General features: G+C 33.8%; 1 protein-coding gene across 7 annotated transcripts in view; it reads left to right on the top strand.

Annotated features, from left to right (window-relative positions):
* The window catches only part of LOC115216961 (protocadherin-like wing polarity protein stan), a 314183-nt gene that overhangs the window by 173755 nt on the left and 115885 nt on the right, over nucleotides 1-24543 (top strand). The gene's annotated exons all lie outside the window — the stretch shown is intronic.

Genomic DNA, 24543 nt, shown 5'->3' with positions numbered 1-24543 from the left:
CGTATGTTGTAAACTATAGGATTAATTGAAATTGAATAGTTATCTAGTAGCTCAAGTTTTGTGTCTCACTGTAATCTCAGCGTAAGTTTGTGGTGGTGGTATGAAACTTGAGTTGTGAGACATTTAATTTCTCGAAGCTGTGTGTGTATGTGTGTGTAAAATACATAATATATATGTATCCATCCATCCATCCATATATATGTATCTATCTCTATCTCTCTCTCTCTCTCTCTCTATATATATATATATATATATATATATATATATAATAATAATAATAAAGGGTAAAATTAATTAATCAATTAATAATTAATAATTTTACCAAGTAGTTCGGTATGTTAAAAGAACCATTATCAGTAAACTTATGCAAAAATTTTATAATTATGAGCATAATTATAATTAGGGTTCAGCAAAATTTGCTTCACCACATACTGAAATTTAGAAATAGCAGTTAAAATACTATTCTACTACCATAGTAGAATAATTTTTGTGTGTGTGTGTATATATATATATATATCAGAAAAACTAAATTTCTAAATCTCTCATAGAGACATGTACGGTGGTGGGGCATATATATATGTATATTCAGTGTTCTTCTTTTTCCTTGTACATGTGGTTTTGACTTCCTGTAACAGTGCTGGAACCTTAAAAGTGTCTTATAGGCCAATCCATCGGTATTTCTACTCTTGTTGGTTCCTTTTCTATGACTCCTTCCTTAAGCTGATTTCTGTCTCTCCTTTCTTGCACCATACATTATTCATCCTATGTATTTTACAACTTCTTCCCAGTATTGCTTGCCATTTTTGTACATTCTTACATATACCTTATTACCCATTCTAAAGAATTTTGGCATGTATTTACTAGCACATATTTTTTTTCTTCACTGGTAACAGTTTATCAAATACTGACTTCACCTTTCTGGTAAACATTAATTCTGTTGGTGAACTTCCTTCTGGTATATTTGGATTCAGAGTTACCCTGTATACCCTTAAGCATTATTGGATTGCGACCTCATCTGTGGATTCCTTATTGGTTTTCTTTAAAGCTCTCTTAAAAGTATCTACAAACCATTTGGCCCCTCCATTTGATCTAAGGTGATATGGTGCTATAGTTTTATGTTCTAACATGAACATCTCACAGAATCTTTTAAACTCATAGGATACAAACTGTCTTCCGTTATCTGAGACAGTTATATCCTGTACACCAAATCTTGCGAACACTCATGTAAGAAGTTTATTACTGTATATGAGGTTGATCGTTTTCACCTTTCGACCTCAGGCCATTTTGTGTAGCTGTCCACTACTATTAAGTAATAATATTCATTTACCGGGCCTGCAAAATCGATATGCAATCAGGACCATGGTATTTTCACTTCTAGCCAAGGTTCACATTTTGTAGTAGGTAGTTTCACTGCCAGTGTACATCCACTGCAGCCTTTTACTAGGTTTTCAACTCCCTTGACCATGCTTGGCCAGTATATGAAACTTGCATCAGCACTTTCATTCTAGAGATGCCTGGGTGTCCCACATGGAATTCTTTTAACATTCTCTTCTATAATGTCTGTGGTGTGACCACCCTCTGAGCGCACATTAGTACACCATCACATATAGAGTACACACTCACATCTTGGTATTTTTTTTTGCATCAGATCTTTCCTTTTATTGACCACAGTTTTCATTTTGTCACATTAATAAATTTGTCATTTCTCGCATTTCTTTTTATTTCTTCCGAAGTTACTGGTATTTCACACATAATGTCCCACATCACTTTTTTTGTTTCTGCTTCCGCTCTTGACACTGCTATTATGGTGTTGTCAGTGGTTCGTATTTCTTGGAATTAACCTCGAAAGACCATTGGCATCCCCAACTTTTTTGAAGGCAGATATTTCATTCTATAATCGTAGTTTAATAGAATGGTACCCCACCGCTGCAGTCTGTATGCTATATGTGTCAAGATTCCTTTCTTGGATCCGTATGTCATTATTAGAGGTCTATGGTCCATTTGCAACCAAAAATTGTCTGCCAGGAATGAACCTGTGGAACTTTTTCATCCAAATATAATAGCCAACACCTCTTTTCCAATCTAGCTATTGCTCTTTTCCACCTGCTATAATGTCCTTGATGTGTGAGCTATGGCCTTTCTCCTGCCATTGCTATCCTTGTGTAGGAGCATAGCTCCTATCCCATACTCACTAGCATCTGTAGTATTATCTCTAACTTTGGGTTGAAATGCGTATGATAAAAGTCTGAAGTTAACATATCTTTTAACTTGTTAAATGCTTTGCATTTATTTTAGTAATTCATTAAGTGGTGCCTTTACCTTATGTATATTTGGGATGTACACTTGGTAATAATTTACCAAGCCTAGAAATGCTTGTAGCATTGTCATGTTCATAGGGGGCGGCATATTTTGTATTGCCCTCGCCCTTGATGGGTTTGGTCTGCATCCACTTTCATCGATTACTTGACATGAGTATTTTATTTTTTCCATCAAAAATTCACATTTTTCTTCTGTCAGTTTTAGCTTTACTCACTTATTCTCTCGAATACTTTCTTTATGTGTTAGACATGTTGCACCTGAGACTCACTCTTTATCAAAATTTCATTGAAGTATGTGATGGTGAACTTACAATCATTTGACATTACACCCATTATTTGTTGGGATATGGTGGGTATCACTTTTACTCCAAATGGCAGTCATTTAAACTTGTACAATCCATGGTGGGTGTTGATTGCTAGTAGATGTGTGCAATCTTGCTCTAACTGATTTTGAAGGTACACCTCTGAGAGGTCTAACTTTGAGAAAATTTACCCTCTGTTTAGTTTAGCAAATACTTCTTCTGGATTTGGTAGTGGATAATTGTGTGTGAGTAAACAGTTGTTTAATCTTGTTGAGAAGCCTGTGCACACTCTTAACTTTGTTTTTTACATAGACCACTAGTGCTGCCTAGTCTGCATGGTCAGTCTTTTCAATTATATTCAGGCTTTCTGACCTTTCTAGTTCTTTATTGACCTGACCTACTGCCACAAATGGCATGTTCCATTTGGGCCTGAAAGTTGGTGTTTTTGTTTTTGTGCAACATCCTAAACCTTCCGAAAAGACTTTTGGGAAAGTTTCTTTCATTTTTTGTCTCAGTTCATTGACCTTGTTTGATCGTTTGACTGCTCTGTTTATGTTATTGCACAAAACGCTTATGGGTGTATCCTATAAATTGAATCTCTCCATATATTTGGTGCCAAATAAATTCATGGATTTTTTTTCAACACATAAACATTCACTTTTTTGGTTTGACCATTGAACATTATATTACAAACATGTTCACCAGTGAAAAATAATTTTCTTCCTGTAACACCAAATGCTATTTTGTTTGAACTACGTAATTTTGGTTTACCCATTTGTTCCCATATTTTCTCATTTATGACTGTGATTTCACTTCCCATATCTAATTGCATTCTGACACTAGTGGTTTCAATTCTCACATTCATGAATTTTCTGTTTGTTGTAGTCACAACTTTTCTTGCTGATAAGCTATTTATTTTTTCTTGTTTGTTCCATTTTCCTATCATTCTAGTTTTGTAGTGCAATTTTATGTCCTGTAAACACACAGTGAAAACATTTTGCATTTTTATATGGACAATCTTTTTCCAGGTGCATCCTACCACATGCCATACATCGGTTTACATCCCAATACTTTTTCTGTTTTTCCTGCAACACTTTATTTGTCTTCCAACTTTTTTGCACTGGTCTTATGTGAAAACACTCTTTCTGTTGAATTTCTTCCGTGTCATGACTGTGTCAATTCCTGGTTCATTTCCAGTTTTGCTAGAATTTTCATTTGGATTTCTGCATCCCTTTTATCTGTCAATCCTTATGCAAAAATCAAACACTTGAAAGAATCTGGAGTAAGCATATCCAACCTAAATCTCTCACATTCTTTACTGATGCTGCCTGTGTAAGTAGTGAAGTCTTCATCTTCGATCTTTTCTATAGTTTAAACATTTCCATCTAGTATTAAACAGTGAGCTCTTTTCACTAAACATTTTGCACAAAATGTCAACTGTGTTGGTGAAATTTATGTTGGATGCTTTTTTTTTGGCAATATGAAGTTACTGTGCTTCTCATGCTCTACTGTTGCTAGTTTTCTTAAAACTAGATATGTTTTCAAAAATTTGTTCAAATCTTTGAAAGTAAGCCTCAAATGTTACTCCTTCTTTGATATCATATTTGAATTTGCTTACGAAATTTGCTACATGGTCAGATGAAAATGTAATCTCCAGTTTGGTCATCAACTTCATTAGTTGTAACATTTGCTGCTGCAATTCTTGTTGTTGTTCTCATTGTTCCTTGCGTTGTTGCTATTTTTGCAACTCAACTACCCCAGCTAACAAGTCTTCCATATTTTACAATTTTCATGTTTGCACAACAAGATTTTTGTTTCTTTTTTATTGAGTTATTTAATTTTCCATGCAAATTAGTTTAAACTCTCTGTGTGAATGTCTTTTTTTTCAGTCCACATAAATTTGTTTTTCATCATCACCTCTGTTGTGAAATGGGTTCCTCCCACTGGTGTAATGTGTGACTTCTGTTGTTCTGTAGTTGCTGTTTTACGCTTGTAGCCACAACAGTTACTAGTCATCAGATACCATTATATGTCTTCGTACCAGAATAGTAATACACTAACTTCTGTTGCTGACAGCTCCACAAGACACAGACTAAAACTATCGACTCTCAACTCTTCAACTCTCAACCCTCTCTTGATGACCAGCTACTGGTCTATTTATAATGGTTGCCTCCTACCACTTTTTACTGGGAGAGGTATACAGTCTCACTATACAACACATTTTATGGGCGATGCCCATCTTGATATCAACCCTTATAATTTGGATGATCATCTAGAGGCTCACTTATTAGATCATAATAATGTATTGTAATGCTGATTGAGACTTAAGAAAATATCACACATAAAAGCCAGAGAATGAAACACCCATCATTATTACTCCTGGTTGAAGTAATTATGCACTTATAAATGTACCATTTATTCTTTTACTTGTTTCAGTTAAAATTGCAGAAAAGTAACAACATATGTCAAAATCCAAAAAGCATGTAAACAATAAAGGCAGTGCTCCAGCACCAGCTTTATTGTTAATTCTCAGTTGATTTGTTTGCACTAAGAATGGTGTGAAGCTGTATGAAGTAATTGTTCTGAGCTAAATTACTTTTCCTATGGAAACATGTTAGAAAACAATAGAAAAACAATGATGGATGTTAAAATTCAAAAACATGTTAAATCTTCCCAAACTAAATGCAAGAAAAGGAAGGCAAAAGTATAAAATAGTTATGAAATAGGTCATTATAACATTTCACTAAGATTTAAGATGTGTGTTGAAAGTTGGAAATATTTATTGAGATATCAGATTGTATTACATTAACTTTAGGGTGTATATATACACATACATGCACATTAATTATTTTGAGATAATGGGACTTCAAGTTTTGCCTTATCAGCTTGTTCAGTTAGTAAGAATTTTAACAAGATTTTCTGTTTTTATCCTTATATCCAAGATATTTTCACAAATCAAGATGGTTACATATGAAAATGTCAGCAGTTTGATTATTTTTTATGTGTGTGTGATCAAAATCAAAGAGAGGAAGTGACAGAGACTAAGAAGAAAAGAAACAAGGGAAAAGGAAACTGTTTCTTTACATGGGATATATTTACAGTAAATACTAACCCTTTCAATATATATATGTATGCGATGTAACTGTGACACAATCTGATATCTTGATAAAAATTTTCAACACATATCTTAAATTTCTGTGAAAATGTTATAAAACCTTTTTCATAATTTTATTACTTTTCCCTTCCTTCTTTTTATGTTTTGATTTTACATCTATTTTTGGAATTGTTTACATGCTTTTTTGGATTTTGTCATATGTTGTTATTTTTCTGCAGTTTTGAAGCTTGTTTCCATGGGAAAATGGTCTAGTTGAGAGCTGTTGCTTCATATAGCTATACCCACTTCTTATTGCAATGAAATCAACTGAAAATTAACACTGGTACATTTATAAATGCATAATTACTTCAATCAGAAGCTATATAACGCCCTGTATTGGATTCTCTGGCATTAATGCATAAAGTTCCAATCAACACAAAATAATCAATAAATTTTATTCTATGAAATATGTAGAGCCTCACCAACTGTAAGGGTTTTGTTATTTTCTACCGATTGATCAGCAATAACAAATAACATGAGCCCTCTATAGAGCCTTTTGTTTACTCATAAGCATATCCACTCACTCTATGCAACTTGTGTATTGAATCTTTATTTGAACTATGGTCCACTCAACCTTGCACTGGTCATATTCCATATGTATGTATGTATGCATGCATGCATGAATGAATGAGTGAAAAGAACTCCTTCGGTCATGACTGACCATGGGATTGCACCTAGAAAGTTACCCTCTGAGGTATCAGTCCTGGCAACTTTGTTTATGGAAGACCAGCAGTCACCCATGCACACCAGCTTCCCCTCTTCATGCCACCAATGTTATCCAAGGGAAAGGCAAAGGCCGATACGGCTTGGCACCAGTATTGCAACTCATTTCTACAGTTGAGTGAACTAGAGCAACATGAAATAAAGTGTCTTGCTCTAGAACACAACACAGAACCCAGTCTGGGAATTGAACTCACTAACTCAGGATTGTGAGCCCAATGCTCTAACCACTGAACCATGTACCTTCATACACACACTCATATATGCATATGTGTGTGTGTATATATATATATATATATATATATATATAAAGAGAGAGAGAGCATGCAAATAGTGGCTGTATATGTGATTTATGGATGTAGGTGGGAATTTAGGTAGGTATAAAGCAGAGATGTTTGAATGTTGGATAGAATATTTCATATTTGTTCTGATTCTGTGCTCTGAGGTCAAATTTACATTTCATCCCTTAAGAGTGAATAAAATAAAAGTACTATTCCAGAATAGTGGAGTGGCAGAACTGTTAGAGGGTCAGGCAAGATGCCTTGTGGTATCTATTCTGACTCTTTCTGTTTCTAACAGAATTTCAAGCCTTGTGTTAAATTAGAAACAATTATCAATATTAGTCCTTTCTTTTATTTAAATTGAAAATAAAAGCCAGAATAAAATAATATTTAAATTATATTATGTGAAATGCAGTAGCAATTGGAGACAATGTTATGGTATGATGACACTGGTATTAAGCTGTATCAGCCTAAATCAGTTACCTTTCTCTTAGATAAACATTGGTGGTGCTTCCTTATTTTTTTTCTTTTTGCCAGACTGGTTTGTGTCTCTGAGTCCTTTGAACACTAAGTCTGAAGTCACTAACTACTAACCAATTGTTGAGTTGTACATTCATCAGAAAAGGACTTTAACTGTTTCTGGTGAGGATGTAATCAATCTGGCTTGTGTGCCTACTAGATTATTAGGTGATAAGGTGACTTACTGACTGGTTACCTACCTACTAAGATTGCTAGGTGATAAGGTGGCTTGCTGGATGGTTACCTGAAGTTATTGTTGTCATTTGCATCACAAAACTGCAGCAACTTTATTCTCTTTTCATTTCTAGAATCAAAGCTGTAAGCTCCATGTACACTATGAAATTAATTTGAGTGTTGCTCAATATGTCCATTGAGGTCACTATCCATGATAATATTATCACTGTCATTTACAATCAAGGCAATCTGCAAAATGGTGTCATGGAAATAGTCTTGTTCATCTGCTCCATTATTTGGAGAATACAAAGAGATAAATATCATTGTTACATTATCCAAGACCAGTCTTAGCTTAACAATCACACACTCTGACTACCTCAGTCATTTTATCTATCCATTTCTCTACCAAAAGTATGCCTACACAACCCACACCATCACTGCTACATTCTTAGAACAATTCATATTTTTATTCCTTGCCTGTGAGATGTTCTTGTGGAGGCTTCCCTCCATCTTACATCTTGCACACAGCCCACATCTACATTCCTCCACTCTAGCAGTTTGACAATCTCACCAGACTTATCTTTCATTGTGCCAATATTAATTGTTGCAGTTCTATGTGGTGGAGTAACTAGAGAATTGTTTTCAGTATCTAAAAGAAGCAAAAAAAAAAAAAGTTTACGAACACTTGCCAGCAGGCAAGTGGACCCTTGTACATGTCCAGTGAAACAATTATTTCTTGCTCAATGAATTACACTCTCCCTTAATTCCATGAAATCTTCAAGGACAAGCACTAGTAAGGAGAGGGAAGAAGAGCAGCAGCAGTGAAGAAAAAGTGATTTTTGGTTTGACTGATAGTGAGTGTATGTGTAACCTGTGCACAAATACGCACCCCACTTCTATTTTATATATGTGTGCAATCATTTCTTCACATATACATCCCCCTAACATATAAACTGCACATAAATACTTATATAGCTATGACACTACCTGTCTGTCTATCTCCTCCCATGCACATAGATGTAAAAATACATGTGCACAAATACATCGTACTTATACATAGGAGGAAGAGCTGGTTATAAGTCGCCAAGGGAGCAAAATATGTACATCCACACACATGTTGCTGTGCTCTAGAGTATGCATGGTGATTGCTATTTAAAACTAGCGTAAATATTTTGTTATTTACTACTACTACTACTACTACTACAAATAATAATAATAGATAGATAGATACAAACATAAATACATTAACACACATGCACATGCAATCTCAGTTACTCACATACCCATTAACTGTGTTTATTAATGTTAGATCTTAATATTTGTGTCATGGATGACTTGTTCTGTGTCTTAAATTACTATTGGCTGAATTGCTAAAATATGGTTATTCCTATCTAGAACCATAGAAATGTGAGATTATTCTCTTGTGACATTCAATATGTTCTCTGGGACACTGTGTTCTTTCTGTTATAATGGGAAATATAACCAATGATGTTTTTCTTTCTGATCATTGGCAGTGGTTTGTTTTGATAGTAGCAATGATACTTTATACGAAAATTATTTATAATAACATGATTGCAACATGGAGGACACAAGTTAGCCATTCAGAAACACACGAAGACCATTAACTTCACTTAAACATTTATTGTGTGTAATATAGTATCCGAATTTTCATCATCTGAAAGTGCGAGTTGGATGCTAGCAAATATGTGCTGCACACATTTTCAGTGACCAAGTTGCAGTTTTGAGTGTCAAAAATCTTGACACCATATTACAAACAATACATATTTAAGTGAAGTTAATGGTCTTTGCATGTTTCTGCATGCTGAAATTGTATTAGTTTCAGCACATGGTCTCTGATCTAGTACATCAACATAATTTATAATAATAATAATAATAATAATGATAATGATAATGATAATGATAACGACGACGATCTTTCTGATTTAAGTACAAGGCCAAGAATTTCAAGGTGGTGTGGGGGATTAGTCAATACTATTGACCCCAGTGCTTGAATGGAACTTTATTTTATTGACCTCTAAAAGAATGAAATGCAAAGTTAATCTCAGAAGGACTTGATTTCAGAATGTAACGAGTTGGAACAAATACTGCAAAGTATTTTTTTTTCAATGTTCTAATGAGTCTACCAGCAATTTATGATTTATGAGATGCATACAAGGTCCCAAATGTGGGGAAGGATTTAGTCAAGTATATTGACCCTAGCACTGAATGGGTACTCTATTTTATTGATAACAGAAAGATGAAAGGCAGTGTCAGCCTCAGCAGGATTTGAACTCAGAATGTAAAAAGATATAAGTAAGCATCGCAATGTAATTTGTCTGATAGTCTTTGATTCTGCAAAATCTCACAATCCTCTGGTAGATACAATATCTTCTATCAACAATTTCACAATATTGGATACTGTGCAATGTCTTAAATGATGATGATGATGATAATAATAATAATAATAATAATAATAATAATAATAATAATAAATAATAATAATAATTTCTACCATAAGTACAAGGTCTGAAATTTTGGAGGAGGAGGTAGTTATTATTTCTAATTTAGGTACAAGTTCAGCAATTTTGTAGGGAAGAATTTAGTTGGTACTATCTATCCTGCTACTTGGCATTTTATTTTATTGACTACTTTATTTTATTGATCCTGGAGAGGTAAAAGGCAAAGTTAGCCTCAACAGGATTTGAACATAGAATGTAAAGTCCTAAAAGGCCATGCCACTAAGAAACTTTTCCAGTGTTCAAACCATTGCACAAGTCCACTGCTCTAATAATTCTTTCTGATATGGGTACAAGTTTGAAATTTAGGAGAGAAGAATTGCTTATAGCAACTCCAGTACTTGACGAGTATTTTAATTTATTGACCCCAGAGACATGAAAGGCAATGTTGACTTCAGTGGAATTTGAACTCAGAATATAAAGGTATTTATTTCAATACACTAAAAATTCTGTTATCCAAATAATAGTAACAATAGTATTTATACTTTCAGCAAGTAGCCATTTCTCTGTCAAAGAATAAAAGACAGTAATTTTAGAATGCTTGTTCCAATTGAATGCTTATGGTTTTGGATGAAACTCTTTCAAACATTTCTACAGGCAGCCTGTGTGCAGTGTCTCCACATCTATTTACTAGCTTCCTGTTGTTTTCAAGAAATCTCACTAATCTTATAAAAGAATGAATTATTAGCCAAAGCAAATTGACTTGCTATTCAGTTGTGTATTGTCAACTCATGTCCATCACTTTGTTATCTCCGGAAACATTACCATTCTCATATTTCCCAAACAAGTATACACAAATGAAAGTAAGTATAAATACCAAGGAAGATATCAGCTTCCCTGTTTGAGACCATAAACTGTATGTAACATGCATGTTTTCCATCAAATGACCTTTTAAAAATGGTATTATGCTATTCTTTATAGAATGCCATCTTTCATAATCTACTCTACAATCTCATTTTTCTAAGATCAAATCAAAACGTACAGTATCAGTAAAATAAGTCCCAGTAATATCTTAAATTGATTCAGTAAAACTCTGTCTTCTGTGCAAATTATATCTAATGAAAGTGAGTTACTATTTTGAATCAATGAATACTGATTTTTATTTTCTTAAGTAGGCTTGAATTTTGAATGTTGTTTAGGTCAGATCATATCTGACTGAGTAGACCTTATACCATCTTCATAGTCAGTTGAATGTCTTGGTGTGATTCATAGATCTGTTCTTTCAGATACATCAAGCTAGTGGGAGACCTATTAGTGGTGTGTCAGCTTGAATGCCAGTATATGTAAATTCAGAGGGGCTGCAGAGCAGGCAGGCAATATAAACATAAACACAGCATGAGATTTCTTGCTCCTCTGCACTTATCATTGGAAGTCTGTAACCTTGTGTGTGAGGTTAATGAAGCTATTAATGTTAATTTGTTTTCTTTATATTTTATTTTTCTCTATCTGGACTGAGTTACATAAGCTAGTGTCCTTATGAATAAGTTGTATTCTGGATTGCTGTTTATGTGCATGGTACTTAATGGCAGTTGTACATGTAATGGTAAAGACTTTGAGTATTGGAAATTGCTATATTGACAAATCGTGCCTCACAATATATCTAGATAATCTTTTCACTTTGAGTTTTTTCCCTTCATTGTGTAGTTAGTCAGTGCTGATTTGTGTATCTTGTTGTTTAGCCTAGGTCAGACCTGATCAACTAGACCAATCATCAAAGTTTTTCCAGCTTTGACCATTCCACCTTTCTTTCAAACATAGTATATCTAAGATGACGTTATCCGATATGACCTTGCTGGTTTTTTTTTAATGGTAGGATGTGATTGAGGGTGGGTGCCTTCCGTTTGCAAGCATAAGCAAGACTGGTATAATCTGGTTAGTCTGAGATATTGTTGAAGCTAGTTGTGGAATGTTTATTTCTTGTATTAACCCTGTCACACTGTATTCCTGCTATGGTGGGAATAGGTTAAATGTCATCGCTGCCGGATTCTTGGTGAAACAGTAATGAGCAACACATGTAGAAAAAGAAGATGCAGCTGATTCTGCCCATTAGTTTGCCTGTAATTGTTACTCTTGAGCTATTTATTCTTTTTTTTTTGCTCAGGAGCCCAGGTAGAGGGTAAAGTCAGACACAGGAACACAGGTCTGAGAGGGTTAATGTATTTTGTGACGTTGGCCATTATTCTGAATGTTTGCATTTATAGAAATAATGAACTAATTGTATACAGAGCTCTAGTGTGTTGTCATGCACTATTGGTGTTTGTCATTTATGATAGCTAGGTATTAGATACAGAATAGAATTTTATGTATGTTTGACATTTATGTATGTTATAAGGCTTCCATTATAGTTTGAAATATGGATACCAGTGCATAATGAAATGCTTTTTCCTGCAAATGGTCTTTTTTCTATTAACTTGTTAGTGTTGTCATGCAGTGAATTTAGCTTTTATATATTATGGTTGCTTTGTGTACAAAGACTGCTTTGGTTGTGGCTCTGTATTTCATCTGTGATTTTCTTGGCTTTTAATGTATTGGTTATTTTTGTAGCAGTCATAATGAGACAAGATTGATGTTGGTGTGAAAATCTTTTATAGAAATACACTGGTGATATTTTTAGTTTTCTATGTTGCATTTTGTTATGGTCTAAGGTATGTTTGAGTGAGATTTTGGTGCTTTGTTTTTCTGTTTCCACACATGTGCATTTTGCATTTCTTTTGCAGAGGTTTATTACCTTCAAAGTTTTATGCTCAGTGTTTTCTTTTTTCTGTCACCTTTTCATCATTCAACCATTTCTTCATCAAAACCAGTTCCTTTTCTAGTTTGTTTTGGCATAATGTATCCAGGATTACATTATCCACATACATTATTATTTAGCTCCAGGTCAGTTTTGATCAAGCTGATATACGATCAGAGACAGTCTAACCTTGATCTTCGTGTCTTTTTATATATCTAAATTTAAATGATATGATGTGTCTTTCTATTTTTCAAACTGATAGAACATAATTTGGGGAGCATGGATGCAATTCTAGTAGATAAAGGGACTGCAGATCTTTAAGGAAGGTAAAAAGATTTTGTGACACTCATACTTTTCTCAAAGGTATTCATGATGCAAGTGAAGTGGAATATTCTGTTGTGTCTGGGGAGAGTCATTTTCTTTTTGTACCTAATAATGTAACACACTCACCGGTAAAATTTCCACTTATTTCTTATTTTTATTTTCCTAAAATTTTAGGAAAAAAAAGAAAAGAAATAAGTGGAAATTTTACCGGTGAGTGTGTTACATTATTAGGCACAAAAAAAAAGCTCTCCCCAGACACAACAGAGTATGCTTCAACACACGAACTCATGTAAAGAACCTTGCAAACCAAATCCAAAAATGAAGTGAAACAGTTATGATTATTAATCTTTTTTTTTTTTTTAACCTTAACACAATTCTTTGGATTTATGTGAGAAAGGAAATGGGAAAGTGTGGATTGCAACAATAAATTACCTTTGATTTACTGCAAAATGACAACATGATGGTAATATTATGATACAATATGAAAGTAACTAATAACTGTCAACTGTTACTGATTTAAGTTTTGAGAAAGTTTAGGCCAGGGGAAAATCTGTCATTAAATTACTAAAGATCAAGATTAATGTATATTACCACCAAAGGAACTCATTTGAAATAGCTGCACCTCTCACAAAGCAATGTTTATACCTACTGTTGCAATACCACTGTGAACAGGTTAGAAACAATTGGTGGAAGAGCTTCTCTGGAAACTTACACATGCAAAAGCTTCCTGGCATGCTACTCCACTATGTTATGGTTTTACTGCCCAAGTAAAATTCTGAAAAATGTCTATGATCTGGGATGACTAAAGATATGTTTAGTCATCACAAACATCTAATATCCACTCCTTCGTTATATTTTTCTGTTACTTTGTACTTAATCAGGCATAACTACATCTACTACCCATAGTATGAAAATGTTACATAAGATACACTCATGCATGTAATTTCTTATATTCATCCAACTATATACAAGTTTATACAAATTTGAGTAATCTTGCCTAAATTAGAACTTTCTAGGTATAGGTCTTTACTGAATATGTGTACATATAGATCATCAGTATTGACTTGGATATGTGAGATACAATCCACTTAAGATTGTCTATGGTTTTATGATGTGAAACCTCTTCTTTTAATATATTCATATATAAATTGAAACCTTTTATTATTTTCTATATGAATCTCTTTGTTAAGTTATGTTCCAAACACCAGTTTAATAATGCCAAACTTAATTATTTTATCAAATCCCTACAAATTGTTGATTATTCACTTCTCAATCATTTGGTTTTAGTTTCAGTCCCTCTGCATGGCCCTTTGGGCAATTGTTACCTACTACAGTCCAGGACTGACCAAAGTTTTTGGTCAGTGGAAACTGAAAGAATACCATCATATACTATAAATATTTGCGTGTGTGTGTGTAAGAGAGAGTGTGTGTGTTTACGTTTGCGATTTTTTATACAAAAATACAATGGGCAGTGTTGTCAGTTTTTTCCCGTCATCAAATTGTTTGAAAATCTTGTATCATTGAAGCTGTGTGATACAAGTGATCTCTTGCTTGAAAACTGATAAGGGTTAGTGCAAAGAAGGGTATCTGGCTGTAAAACAATGTCTAAAATAACATATTCATCCAACTCATGGAAAAGTGGATATAAAATGAATGAATATAGCTTTATGAGAAAAATGATCAGAAAGAGTTAATGATATAGACTAGTCTAGATTAAAATAACTTTTAGATGTGGGCAGGATAGATGTAATCAATATAAGGATATGCTCACTGAATGGTACCAAACTGATGAGGATGTCAGCTGGATAGTCATATCCTGTTCAGTTCATAATACACAACCTAATAATATTGACTTCAGAAATTGTCTACAGATATTGATTGAAGAGGCTGAACTTGAATATTTCTACTAGATAAGTGTAGGAGAGAAATGATGATCTCTTTGTTATCTGACTTTGTTCTCTTGGTAGACATCAAGTCACTCTTATCCCTTATTAATTTAATTAATTGTCCCAGCTATTATAACAAAAATATGTTTCATCATCCCTGAGAAAGGTATAAGACTAAATCAGTTTTTATAGGATGTGAATGCATAGAGTTGTTGAATCATATAGTCACCCACCTAAATAAATGTTCCTGATACTGTGATTAATCACAGAACCATTTAGAGTAAAATATTTCATTCTTTGAATTATTTAGCAAATTTCATTCTTCAAGATTATTTATCTCTAATGCAAATCTATTTAGTGCTTTAGCTGATATAATCCCTCAGATTAATTTTTGCCAATGTTCTTATATGTTTATAGCTCAGCTATTTAACCTATCAACTTTTGTATAAGTTTCTAGTATTCAGATTATCCCGTTTAAAAACTTTCTTTCCTTTCACTTTTTACTCATATAATAGGAAGCTAAATTAAGATTAAGGTTTAGGAGGTATAAACAGTCACTTTTGTTGTTTTTTTCCCTTTTTTTTTAGTTTCATTCTCATTTTCAAAAATTTTTATCATTGACTTCTCTTTCACCTTTGTCCTTTTGTTGTTACAAGTCTTTAGGTATTAATTCTCTTTTGATGAACATAAGGTTAATTTTTTTTTTGGTATGAACAATGTTAGAGAATATAGAAATTATAAAATCATCATATCATCATTTTGATGTCCTCTTTACCCAGCTTGCATGCATCAAATGGAATTATTGAGGAAGATTTCTTACAGCTGGATGTTCTTCCTGTCATCAATCTTCACTTGTTCCCAAGTAAGGTTAATATTTCCTTTTGTCTGGACATGTTTTCATGGAAGACTGGAAATTCACAACACTGCTTGTATGACGGTGACATTTACTTACAACCATCACAGGATGTCAAGACAAAAAGATACACATGTACCCATGTGCATAGAGGGTGGCTTCTTTTAGTAGTTTCTTTCTACCAAAGCGTTAGTCAGCTTGGGGCTACACTAGATGACACTTACCCAAATTGCTATGCAGTGGGACTGGACTTGAAACTATGTGGAAGTGAGCTATTTACCAACACAACCATATCTGTGCCCCTATAAATATATATATATATATATATATATATATATATATATATATAGGGATACAGGTATACATCTGGCTATCTAACTTATATACACTGTTGAGAAACATGATGTGGTTTTTGTCTGAGAGGAAAATCATTTAAGCAGTGATTTACAAGAATACCAGATGCATTTTGATCTTCTTAGGCCTTGTCAATAGTATGTACTTGCTAGACCTTGCCTAAACAAAATCTTTCCCCTCAAATATAGGATACATTCACTGATATTGTGAATAACTACCAAGCTGAACAAAAACAAGGTATGCACAATTGAAACAGCATTACGTTAAAATCGCCATTTATGTATCATACTTAATCTATATACACTGTTGAGAGGCACGATGTTGTGGTTTTGTTCAAGAAAACTTCTTCATAGACATGAGAAAAATAGTTGGCTTATTGTCTGCAGACAAGAGGACAGTTGTGGACATGTTTGGCTTTCTCTCTGCTCAAAATAAACCACCTTGTCATTCATTAAACTTGCCTTTTCGAACAGACAGTCATAAATATCCTTACTATAAAAATATAATGGAAAATGGCTAAGAGCTCTTAAAAGCAGTCTAAATGTGAGACTCTATCTCTGGATCTATGTTTCATTCTGAGCTGCTGCTTGGTCAAAATAATCAGCTGAAAGAAAGGATGCTGCAAACATGATCTATATATGCATTCTAAATAATGTAAATAATATATATATATACACTGGTGAGCCAATAAGGATAGCCTTTACATAACCTTACTGTCTTAAAATAAAAAGCATATCGTGTATTGTTTTCCAAGATACACTATATACGAAGAAGAAAATAGTCAGAATTTGAGTACTTTTGATCTTAGGTCTCTGTTCAATAAAAGTTGACCTAGGGTTAAGTAACAACAGTAATTTATCTCTCAAAACCCCATATTGCAAGCTAACTACTTGGTTAATTTTTACTCCTGACATTACATGGAGTTTGACACAAGTTGATCAACAATAGTTTAAGAATTGTATTTTTTTATGTCCTCCCTAGCAGGTAAATCATTTATAAGACAACAACAACAACAACAATGTTGTTTTTTGGGGGAGGGGTTATGTCAATTACATTGCATCCCACTAATGCTCAAGTGGTACTTATTTTATTGACTTTGGAAAGATTTTGCCTGGTGTACTAATGATTCTTCCAGCTTGCTGTCTTAAGGAATGGTAAATATTGATTTCAAATTTTAGCCTACAAGGCCAGCAATTTCAGGGAAGTGGTTAAGTCAATTACATTGACCCCAGTGCGCAACTGATGCTTATTTTATCAACACAAAGGATGAAAGGCAAAGCTGACCTTGGTGGAGTTTGAACTGAGGAAATGCCGCTAAGCATTTTGCCCAGTGTGCTAAGATTCTGCCAGTTAACTGCCTTAAGGACTGGTAAATATTAAAAGCTAGTAGAGGAACAGAGGATTAACGAAGCAGTTGAAGAAATCTGTCATCTGAAAATGTAGCCATTATGAAAATACTATTTGAAGTTAATAAAAAAATCCCCAAAACTTAATTTTTGTGTTTGAAAGGGATAATGAACTCTTGTTAATGATCAACTGATTGTGTACTACACTAACTACTGTTGTTCTTGCATCATAAAATGCAGTCAGATGCAGCCCTTCTACTAATACATACATATAAATCCATATAAAAAGTTCAGAAGAGGAAAACGATCTATAATGGTCATGCTTTTGCATAAGGAAATAATTAGTAAAGTTTTCTTCTTTTTTATATATATAGACTTAACATATGAGAACTGGAAGAATTGCAGGAATTTCTGACATTCATGACTTTTTCAAAGACATTAGATATTATGTCAATGAGGGAAGGATATTTAAAATGTTAATCAAAAAGGAGTTTATCATCCTAGTTTACAGATTATTGATTTACAAACTATTGAATATGCTACACAGTACAGTGGCACCTACATTAACAGTATATAGAAATATGTCAGTTAACATACTGGACAAAAGAAAATTGAAGCTATATTGATAGAAGGGGTGCATCTGTCCACATTTTAGAAGCAAAAAACACATATCAAATGGATGATGAATTGGAGACTTGAAACAAACAGATCTGTTGCTCTGCTCAATCTTTCCTTGGAAAGTGATCGTTTTTAACTATATTAACCATTTTGTTGCTATATTTATGTTGGCTACAACTGCCTTTGTTTCTATTTAATTTTTTGAAATAATTGAAAGCTATCATAATTAAGCTGTTGCTTAAAACAAATTAGCATGAGATTTTGTTGGAAAATTTTAATCTGGATCACTTTAAAACAGGAAGTTTACATCATAGAGCAAAGGATGGTCTCAGGCAGGTTGGTATCAAAGGGATTGATAAAATAATGTATATTTTATATAGCCTGTCTAGTTTAAGTTGTGCAAGAAGTGTTTGTACGGAAACAGTCAATATTGGCATAGGTCTTTAACCAGATTGAGTTCTTAGTCCCAAAGCGTAAGGCCTACTATAAATTTAGGTAAACACTCATCTAAGCTCCAGAAATTCATGGTGATTTAAGTTTAAAGTGGCCTTTACTATAAATCTCTAACAGTTTAAAACAAACACCACTCTGGATAAAATACTTGTTTTGTTTCTTGTTTTTTTTTTTATCCATTTTATTAATTACATTTGAATAGATTGTAGACTAGAGATAATTAAATATAACCTTATAGTTTAATTGTCTTTAATTACTTAATAAACAGTGTTTTTGGTTGTAAAAATAAGGATTTCTTATTTTACTTATTGATTTATTTTGCCTTTTATTAGTTTCATTTTTCATAGCTTTCTGGCTTGTTGCCATGGCATTTGTCACTTGCTCTGATTAAGTAGCTAGCATCAGCTGTGTTTTTATATATTTATTTATTAGGTTTGAGGGGATTGTATTTATGTATATGTTTGTGTAATTTTATGTATATATATTTCTATATTGTGTTTTTGTGTGTGAATACACAGACGTGTGTATGTGTGTGTGTGTGTGTGTGTATGTGTGTGTGCTCCTGCCATCATCATCCTATATTAAATTGACAGGGGCAATGAAGAAGATAAAGCACTAAAATATTCTCCTCTCTTTCTACTACTCTACCCTAAACAGTTCTAAACCTCCATCCTCCTTGGCAATCAATCCAACCTGGGGTCACTCATATTTGACCTGTACCATTTGGCATGTGATAACCCTTAATCTCTTAAGAACTTTGTTAAATGTCATGTACGTAAGTCTATAAAGGCAACCAAAATAACCGGAAGCTGTTCAACAATTGTTCTTTATAATAAATTATAACTCCTCTCTATTAGTTTTCCTTTAAAAAACAACATATATTTAAAACAAAAATTAAGTGTTTTATTTTTTGTTTTATTCTTCATCTTTTAAGAATTAATATTCCTGTGTTCATATTGTTGGTTTGAGTTTGAGGATGGGGCTGGGATATCATTTTTATTTTGCATTCATTTACATTTCCACCAATTTCAGCTGCTAGAACCATCTCCTCCTCTTACAATGTCACCCCACCTCTCATCACCAACACTGCCACTACTCCCTCCCCCTTTAGCACAACTAAATCAATCCCACCCACATACATTTCTGCTAGTTTGGTTTTACTCTTTCATTTCTCACTGCTGTTAAAGTTGATAAATCCTATTTCATCTGTCCCCCCCACCAACTCCACACCAAGGCTTGTTTTTTAAACACTGCCAAATCTAAAAGTTCAGAGACTATTTCAACTATACATTATTTACATTAATTACATTTGATGGATATTTGTCCTCATCTTAGTTGTTAACACATTTCGGCTGATATATTCTCCAACCTTCATCAGGTGTCTTGGGGAAACTTCGAACCTGGGTTCTCATTCCTAAGGTATTTTTCGTGATGTTGTTGTTATTATTATTGTTGTTATTATTATTATTATTATTATTATTATTATTATTCAGGTCTCTGCCCACTACGCCATATGCCTGTGGGCATATGGCGTAGTGGTTAAGAGCGCAGGCTACTAACCCCAAGATTCTGAGTTCGATTCCAAGCAGTGCCCTGAGTAATAATAATAATAATAATAATAATAATAACAACAAAAACATTGAAAAATACCTTAGGAATGAGAACCCAGGTTTGAAATTTCCCCAAGACACCTGATGAAAGTTGGAGGGTAAATTAGCCAAAGCATGTTAACAACAAACAAGATGAGGACAAATACCCATCAAATGTAATTAATGTAAATAATGTACATAATTTCTCATCTCTTAAATATAGAACTTAAAACAATGTATCTTCTAGAGGTAGCGTCTTTTTACTATCAATCTGTTTCAAGGAGGAAGCCTCCTTATAGTCATTCAATGTGCTTGAAATAGTAACTAAACCTACCTCAGATCCTACCATACCACAATGAGAAAATGGTAAGGTGATGCAGTGTGCTTAAAATCCCTAAATGAATGTCTGGAGTGCCTTTGGATCATAAGTTTATTTGTTCAGAGCTGACTTGTAGCTAATTAACATAATGACTCAAGTGAAATAAAGGTTGACTGACTTGATTAAAAAAAAAAGTGCTATCTCAAAAAGATGGTAACTCTGTTAGTCTTCAGTGGTTCTCAGTCAGAGTCCATATGGCTCTTGGGTGTCCATATAAGATTTTTTGTTAGAATTTATGTGCAATAAATTGTTTATACTTCTATAATATATCAAATATTTTAAAACTTTTTTAAATACAATTCCTAATAATATTTAATTATAAAAGGATTTTTTTAAACATTGAATGGCTATGGGGGTCCATCTGAGTAAAATAGGGATCAAAGAAGTCCATAGGTAAAAAAATGATTGAGGACTGGTCTAGAAGGTATATTGTATTAGGGAGCCTTGGTTACAAGATTTGCTAGAAATAATAGCAATCAATTCACATTCTAGCATCTTCGGTATAGCAGAATTACTTTGGGTAATGTAGATCTGGATATACAAATAAAATGGTGTAGTCATGGCTGGAATGTCTTTAATTATAAATCTGTGCAGTTGAGGATTAGCTGACATAGAGCTGAATGACAATCTCTACTTCAGTCGGGATGTATATGGTCTGGGAAAATTATGTTTACTTTCATACTAAAGAGAAAAGGAGAGAGAGAGAGAGAGAGAGAGAGAGAGAGAGAGAGAGAGAGAGAGAGAGAGAGAGAGATTAATAAATAAAGAAGAGAGAACAGATTTAAGTTATTTTTTATCAGTGTTAACAACATCCTCTCAGTTCTCTTTGCTAAACAGTGGTATCTGCTAAGGACCTGTCATCTTTCTATTTAAAAAAAAAAAAACTCTTCTTCATCAAAAATATTCTGTTATTCATCATTACTAATCTTGAATCATTCCTTGACAGGTGACACAAGCTACTGTCTTTCCTACTTCTTTTTTAATCTTTTAGCATTCAGATTACTCTGTCAAATGTAATGCTTATATATTTACATTGTTTTGAATTAATCATGCATTATCCTGCAGCTTTGAGAGCTCAATGATGTGATGGTTTACATTTAGAATGACATTGTAGGGTAGGTGTGAAAGACCAGATCTAGCCTGTTTGAACATAAAACAAGTAGAGTATTTGGATCTGATATGCCTTGTTTAAATGTTAAAGGATTAAATCCAGTGATTTGTCCCAGCACTAACATCTATGCTTCTGGTTATGTATACATCTTTTTCTCACAAGAAATGAGACCTCTCCTTTGTTGTTCATCTTGACAGTGGTCCACACTGAATGAACAGACCTATGATCAAAGGCTTTCTACATAAGACTACTCAAGGTTAAAGTATTTGACTGAACAACTGAATTATCATTGTTGAAAGAGATCCACCTTATTGGTTGATTTTTTGGTGCTAATGTATGTAGCAAAGTTGTTATATCCCAAGTGGAGGATGTTCTTAAGTTCTAGAAGTACTGCATGTATGGCATGAGGTGTCTAGACTGCATATGTGTGATGTTTATTTAGTAAAAGGTGCTATCATCTGCATAGGAGTGGTGTTGGCAGTGGTGGTGGGGTTAATATAGGCAGGTGATCAAGTGACCTTGCAAGAAATCTCCAGTTCAAGAAATGGAATATGGGTAAATATATAAATGAGTTGTGCTCAGGTTTTATTGAAGAAAACTAACACTAACAGATGGATTTAATAACAAAAAAGTTGTATAAATAAGATTTGAGGAAATGCAGTGGAATTGTGTGTGTGCATGGGTGTCTCTATATGTGAGTGTATGCACATATATGTATGCATGCATGTATATATATACATATATATATATATATATATACATACATACACAGGGTGTGGTGAATAAACTGTTGTTTGAATTATGCAAAAATGAAAATAACACTGACACCTCATTTTAACAGATATTATTACATGAAAATATCTTGAAATATTAAAGAGTAAATTTATTGAATAAAATCACCATTGGCTTCAACCACTGACTCCAGATGACTTTGGAATCTCATGCAACTCTTCTGGACAGTCTTCTTGTTTATGTTGGTAAATGTTGCCATAATCCTTGTCTTCAATTCATCTTTGGTTTTACAAGAAGTTTTGTTGGTCTCTTGCTCAACTGCACCCCATGAATAATAATCAAGGGTGTTGCAGTCTGGGGAGTTTGATGGCCAAATGTTAGGGGTGATGTGGTTGCAGAAATTGTCTGACAGCCATGACTGGGTTCTCCTGCTTGTATGGTATGGTACAGAGTCCTCTGACCAGACATAGGGTCTTCCAGCAGCCACCATCTTGACCTTAAGGTAGCACTACTTCCGCCAAGCACTTGATGTAGGCTTACATGTTGAGTCTTAGGGATGTGAGAAGATGAATGAAGGCATAACATCACCATCACTAGTGATCACTCCAAACACCATGATGTTGACTGGATGTTTAATTTTTATCACTCTTGGTACATGTCCTCAGATTGCACTATCCTCGGATTGACACCCAAACACACTGAAATGTTCATATTAGAGCTTCTGGTATGAGTGCCAAGCAGTACAGCATCTCATTTCCAAATTTCTGGCAGAGTGAATTGCGTTATGGTGCTATTTCTCTCAGAGATAGTGCCCAACTGACCCTACTATACTGTGTAGTCAACAAAATTAAAAACAAACAATTTCCATGTGTGAATTAAAACTATAAAATGGTGACAATTTACCCATCGCACCCTATACACACACACACATACGATAGGCTTCTTTCAGTTTCCATCTACCAAATCCACTCACAAGGCTTTGGTCAGCCTGAGACTATGATAGAAGGTGCCATGGAATGGGACTGAACCCAGAATCATGTGGTTGGGAAGCAAGCTTCTTACCACACAGCCACTCCTGTGCCTATTATGTATATGTATATATATGTGTGTATATATATATATATATATGTCTATATAAACATATATATTTGTTTATGTATATATATATATGTGTGTCTATATAAACATATATATATATATATATATATATACATATTATACGTAGAAAAATACAAACTGGGACAAGAACATAAAACATTTAGAAGATGATACAAAAAACACAGACGGGACATTCGAAGCCTTCAATCTTCAGTCAAGAACCGAATCATCCTAGCAATTTCGGCTGATTAATCTTGAGATATATATGTATATATACATACATGCATCTAGTTATATAAATGACTGTATATCTATAAATGAATTGCGTCCAAAATATTTTCCTCATAATAAATTTCTCCACATGCATGTGTATGTGCGCATATGTGTGTACCTATACACGTTATATATATATATATATACACACACACACCAAACACACACATACATATATATATACACATACACACACAGAGCACATTCTTATTTGTCATGCAGTGTAGTTCAATATTTACTGTTCTCTATATCACAAAATATGTTACATCATAATGTGTATTTTTATTCTCTCCAGACAGGTAGCATCAACTAGTGCTTATGTTGCTGGCAGTGTTAGCAGTAGTAATAGTAGCAGTTGTAGTAGTATTCATAGTAACGGTGTTGGTGTGCAATACTACCGCTAGTTTCTAGTTATAGTTGTGGTGATAGCATTACCAGAAGTTATAGCAGTGGATTTTTCTACTACTACTACATGTAGTAGTAGTGGTGTGGTGGTGGTGGTGTGGTGGTGATGGTGTATGTGGTGTGGTGGTGGTGGTGGTGGAGGAAGAAGAAGGAGAAGAAGATGATGATGATGATGATGAGGATGAAGAAGAAGATGATGATGATGATGATGAAGATGAAGAAGAAGATGATGTTGAAGAAGAAGAAGATGATGATGATGATGATGATGATGAAAAAGAAGACGAAGATGAAGACGATGACAACGACGACCAGGCAACTGGTGGTTGTGATGTTACGATAAAATAATCAATATTTCTGTACCTCTCTGGTGCTTGTCTTGGGAACCAGTTTCTAAATCTACTTTGCTT

The sequence above is a fragment of the Octopus sinensis genome, linkage group LG11, assembly GCF_006345805.1.
Source record: "Octopus sinensis linkage group LG11, ASM634580v1, whole genome shotgun sequence".
Lineage (NCBI taxonomy): Eukaryota > Metazoa > Mollusca > Cephalopoda > Octopoda > Octopodidae > Octopus > Octopus sinensis.
This window is presented reverse-complemented; position numbering and strand designations above follow the sequence as displayed.